The sequence below is a fragment of the Triticum aestivum genome, chromosome 5A, assembly GCF_018294505.1.
Source record: "Triticum aestivum cultivar Chinese Spring chromosome 5A, IWGSC CS RefSeq v2.1, whole genome shotgun sequence".
Lineage (NCBI taxonomy): Eukaryota > Viridiplantae > Streptophyta > Magnoliopsida > Poales > Poaceae > Triticum > Triticum aestivum.
In genome coordinates, this window is record NC_057806.1 from 706,360,445 (window position 1) to 706,366,481 (window position 6,037).

The window sequence follows — 6,037 nt, forward strand, 5'->3', positions numbered from 1 at the left end:
GAATCCCGACTGTTGTCATGGGGGTTGCTTCTCCTTCGTTACCGTGTGCTAGACGTTTTGGTGTAATGCACTCGGGGACAAAGTGAGGAGTGACCATCACCGAGAGCCGAATATATACACCACGTGAGCTGAGAGTTTTCAAGAAAAGACTCGATAGATCGATAGTCAACCCGTGATGAACAATAATGATCTAATTTAGTTTTGTAGTATATATATTTAATTGTACAAGTTTAATCTTTGAATTATGAACGTGGGAAATGTCGTCATCAGACGACGAAAGTATCTCGGAGGAGTGCAGCTGGTGCCACGACGATCGAGGTCTGTGCGACATGCCTCACCTGGACGATGATCGACGCTTCAGCATTAAGCTCGAGGAGATCTTCGATGTTGAAACGGTACGCAACGACGACAAGTGTTTTTTCGTAATTAAGCATGACTACAACTATTTCAACGTATAATTTTCATCTTTTACAATTCGAGTAGCTTATCCCATACCATGCAAGGCGCTATGTCTTGAAGAGGATGGGTTTTGAAGACCATGAAAGTTTTGAAACAAATAAAAATCACCTAAGGACTCATCATGATGTGGATTTTGAAGTAAAGATGTACAATTCTGATAGCGTAACCCATTTTGGTTGCAAAAAATGGGAAGCACTTTGCAAGATGTATGGTTTTGATGTGGGTATGCTTGTCACCATGGATCTTGGTGATCCTGAAATCGAGCAAGACAATATGGACATTTGGGTCCTTGTTGATACGCCTCCAATTCTACCGCTATGTGAGTTTAGTTTCTCAAACTTAGTTATTAGCTAATTTATATTGTTTATTTTAAAATGGTTGACAACTTATTTCCATTGACAGCTTATTTTCATTCTTCAAAGAATGTGCGGGAGATGATAGACAAAACCCACTACACCAATGGCTCCGAATTAACTTACAAGGAGACAAATCATCTGGTCGGATTTTGTACTGACATTGAGAATTACAATATCTATAATTAAACTCTTCAACATTATGGTCAATACATGCCACTAGTGCATGTGTTTAACTACGACAACTACCATGGAGATACCCTGGTAAGATTTTTTCACTATTACGACATCCGTGCATCTTTTGCATACTTCTAAAACTAGTACATCATTGCTAAATATAAAGTTATTACTATGTTTTTCAACAGATAATCCCAGAGAATTGTGTGCCTCATTTGATGTATCAGAAAGGTAGCCTTAATGTTTTGAACATATAACCAGGTCATCCTACGAATCTCAACTGTCCATACCAGATTTCTAAAAGGAATGGAGACATGCAAATCAAAGGATGGAAAAAATGTATGGACAGTCGTAAGGAGGTTCTTGGAAGCAAAAGGAAGCGAAGCGCAAGAATTGGAGACATGATGATCTCCATTCTCCATAATGGAGAGTCAGGGTCTATATTGTTTTATGCTATTTTACCTTAAAGAGGGTATTTAGGTCCTACCTAATACTGATGATCATGTGCTAAGAACAATTAAGTAGGGTTAGTTCGATGACTATGAGGATGATGGTCGTATGACTTGTTATTAATAACGAGTAGAAGTTGTATGATGATGATTGGTAGACTTGTTATTATATATGATGATGCATGATGCGAGCATGAAGATTTATTATATATCAGCGGGTGAAATGAACATGGATTGGATTAAAGTGAAGGCAACATGCATGTGGTGCATGTCGAAAGTAGTACAATTCAAACTTGATCAAGTTTGGATTGTACTACTTTCGACATGCACCACATGTTGCCTCACTTCAATCTAAGTCATGTTTAGGCGTAGCAGTAGCAGTAGCACGGAGATAAGAAAGGACACATCTCTCTATTAGCTACCTATACCAACCTAAATTAACCCTCAAAACCCCTAAACACCTCCTTTCAAAAAAAACAGCCCCTAAAATGCTGACGCGTGGAAGCTTATTGGTCCTGGTTGGTGCTACCAACCGGGACAAAAGGCCCCCCTGCCTAGGCTCGCCGGAGCGGCCACGTGGAGGCCCATCTGTCCCGGTTAGTATAAGAACCGGGACTAAAGGCCTAGGGCATTAGTAATGACCCTTTAGTCCCGGTTCCCCAATAAGGACAGATGGGCCTTATGAACTGGGACAAATGGTTTTTTTTCTACTAGTGTGAACCCCGCTTCGACAAGTTATCTCTTGTCAGGATAAAGCCACAAAACTTTCAAAGAGCTATTTTGCAATAGCTGTGAATAAGGCACAGCCGCCTGACTGCTTTTGAGGAAAACATAAAAAGACTCAACTGAAAACACACCAGATTTGATTAGATTTTGTACACTTATCATCCTCTTCGGTCAAATGAACATCGGCACAAACATCTACTACCTCCGTCTCAAAATATAAGACGTTTTAGCTTACAAAAATGTCTTATATTTTGAGATGGAGATAGTAGCAGTTTATGTCACATTGCCAAAGTGTCCTCTCTAAAACATCTTTTAAAACTTACAGTCCCAGCCTTAATTGAAAACATCAGCAACCAAAACAAAATTCTTACAAACTAACCCATAAAGTGTAGGAAACTGTAAACTTCAAGGTTTCCCACCAATCCAGTTATCTTGCTAAAACCAAGTTCTCCTATCATTTAACAGTAACTCTTCCTATTAAAGCAGGGTGAAAATCTTTCATCTTAAAAAAAGTAGTTTGGCGGCTGATGAGAAATGATATTCTACCATGCAATCCACATATACTTCGACAATATTCACCTGATATATCTCCAAAGCTTTGATCCTCAAGACTAGAGGACAAGGCACGCTGTGTTTCACTAATCATGTCTCTTGCCTGTAGCATTCCAACTGGGACTCTGCAATCATATTTATTCAATGCAGCACTGTAAGCACATCGTTAAGAAGATATAACAGACAGGAAGCACCAGGCTACAGATAAATTATGCCACTCCCATCCCTATTGAAGGAATATTTTGATGATTAGTTGATTACTGAATGGTATCATCACATACAGTTGATACTATACCCAGTAATCATTTCTGAAAGATATGAAGCGTTCCTACTCCATCGAGGGAGCCGCGTGGTAGTTTATATTGATGCGTGGCCGAAGCCTGGCTTGACGTACAAGGTTATGACAGAAAGAGTTTGGGTAGAATACAAGAGAAGGAAGGAGGTTGAGATTACAACTCTATATTCTAACACCCTCCCTTAATCTCAACTAACCTAAGTTAAGATTACTCTTGAATTCTTCAAATGGTCTTGCTGGTAGTGCTTTTGTAAAACCGTCAGCCACTTGATCCTTAGAAGGAATAAATCGAATCTCAAGTTTCCTTGCCGCAACCCTTTCTCGTACAAAGTGAAAATCAATTTCTATGTGCTTTGTCCTGGCATGGAACACTGGATTTGCAGAAAGATATGTTGCTCCCAAATTATCACACCATAAACATGAGATACGATTCTTTTTGATTCCCAATTCCTCAAGAAGTGATTCAACCCAAATGATCTCAGCAGTTGCATTAGCCAAAGACTTGTATTCAGCTTCTGTACTTGAGCGTGACACAGTAGCTTGCTTTCTAGCACTCCAGGAGATAAGATTAGATCCAAAGAACACTGCAAAACCTCCAGTTGATCTTCTGTCATCACTACATCCTGCCCAGTCAGCATCAGAGAATGCACTCACAAGAGAAGAATTAGACCGTTTGAAATGAAGTCCTATTCCCATAGTATGTTTCACATATCTCACAATCCTCTTGACAGCTGACCAATGTGCAGAAGTAGGTGCATGAAGATATTGACAAACCTTGTTGACAGCAAATGAGATATCTGGACGTGTGAGAGTTAAATATTGTAGTGCTCCCACAGTACTCCTATACTTTGTACTCTCCTCCTCTTGAAGTGGCTCACCCTCATATGCTGAGAGACTTTCTGAGGAGGATAAAGGTGTAGACATTGGCTTGCAATTTTTCATCCCCATGCGAGACAGAAGCTCAAGAATATATTTTTCCTGATTTAACACAATACCATCTTGAGTTTTCTTGACTTCAATACCCAAGAAGAAATGCAAATCACCTAGGTCCTTCAAGGCAAACTCTGAGCTCAAATCATGCAAAAGAGCATTAGTAGCATTTTGTGAAGAACTTGCAACTATGATATCATCAACATATATAAGCACAAAAATGACTACTCCTGCCTTGTTATAAATAAACAAGGATGTGTCAGCCTTGGAAGCAACAAAGCCAAGATATTTTAACTGTGAGCTCAATCTGGAATACCATGCTCTGGGTGCTTGCTTTAGACCATAGAGTGCTTTATCAAGCTTGCAGACATACTGTGGCAATTTCTTACTCTCATACCCAGGTGGTTGTCTCATAAACACTTCCTCTTCCAGAACACCATGCAGAAACGCATTCTGTACATCTAGCTGCCTTAAACTCCATCCTCTGGATACAGCAATGGCTAACACAAGTCTGATAGTTGCAGCTTTCACAACGGGACTAAAGGTGTCCTCATAGTCAATGCCATAACGTTGCTTAAAGCCCTTTGCAACTAGACGTGCCTTATATCTGTCAATGGAGCCATCTGCCTTCTTCTTAATTCTATACACCCATTTGCAATCAATAATATTTTTACCTCTCTGATTTGGTACAAGATGCCAAGTCTTATTCCTCATGAGCGCAGAATACTCCTCATCCATTGCCTTTTTCCATTTAGGATCATCAAGTGCATTCTTCAACGATGTTGGTTCTCCTGAAATACACAACATTCCATATGGTATAGTTCCATCTTTCCTAATTTTAGGATTCCGTATACCTTTCTGTAGTCGGGTCATAACACGTGAAGAAACCTCTCGCTGCACCGCTGGTATACTTGCCACAGAAGATCCAGGAGAATCTGCTGATGCAGTGGACTGATTTGTCGTCATATGCGCAGGGGATCCTGTGGCTTCTGGTGTGGCTGCCCCTCCTGCAGGCACTGGCGCAGAGGATCCGCCACCCGACCGCGACTGGAGGCGCGCGTGATGCGGAGAGGATCTGGTCCCGCCGCTGGTCCCGTCTGACGCTGGCGCGCGGGGCGAGGGGGATTCGGCCCCGCTGCTGGTCCCGCCTGAAGCTGACGCGGCAGCATGGGAGTGGCCCGCCCTGGATCCAGGACTGGAGCCATCAGGGGCTTGATCCGAGGCGGATGCGGTCGCGTGATCCGAGATCTGCGCGCGTGCAGGGGTGGCAGGCGCCGCCAGATCTTCTTCGTCATCTGTGCCAGCTTCGTCTCCTTCCTCAGCATGAAATATAGGATCAAAACCAGCCGTATTTTCGAGATCTTGGTCATTTTGAGCACCGTTTTCTCCAGGGACCTGCACAGGCATAAGAGAAAGACTAGTACCAGCAGGAATATCATCACATTGGTTAGTACAATTGTTGTCGCCCCCATGATCAAAAGACCGAAGATGTGAAGGAAGAAGAAGAATTTCTTTGCGGAGAAGTGCACCAGCATTAGGATGAAGGGATGCAAAGGGAAACACGGACTCATCAAATACAACATCTTTGGATATATACACCCGACCAGTAGGAACATCAAGGCACTTAACCCCTTTATGCATGGGGCTATAGCCTAAAAAGACACACCGTTTTGAGCGGAAAGCGAGTTTGCGTGTGTTGTAAGGCCTAAGATTGGGCCAACAGGCACAACCAAAAATACGAAGAGATGTATAGTTGGGTGTGACACCAAGAAGTCGTGTAATGGGTGTTTCAAATTTGATAACTTTACTTGGAAGCAAGTTGATGAGATATGTAGCAGTTAAGAATGCTTCATCCCAAAATTTAAGCGGCATGGAAGCATTTGCTAACAAGGCAAGCCCCATATCAACTATGTGACGGTGCTTTCTTTCAGCGGATCCATTTTGTTGGTGAGCATGAGGACAAGATACATGGTGTGATATGCCAAGCTTTTGAAAGAAAGAATTTAGTTTTTCATACTCACCACCCCAGTCACTTTGCATAGCAATGATTTTAGAGTTCAGTTTGCGTTCAACAAGATTTTGGAAATTGAGGAAAA

General features: G+C 41.9%; 1 pseudogene; it reads right to left on the reverse strand.

The window, feature by feature from the left end:
* The window catches only part of LOC123101855 (protein TILLER ANGLE CONTROL 1-like), a 31,246-nt pseudogene extending 26,339 nt beyond the window's left edge, over window positions 1-4,907 (reverse strand).
* Window positions 4,908-6,037: the final 1,130 nt, after the last annotated feature.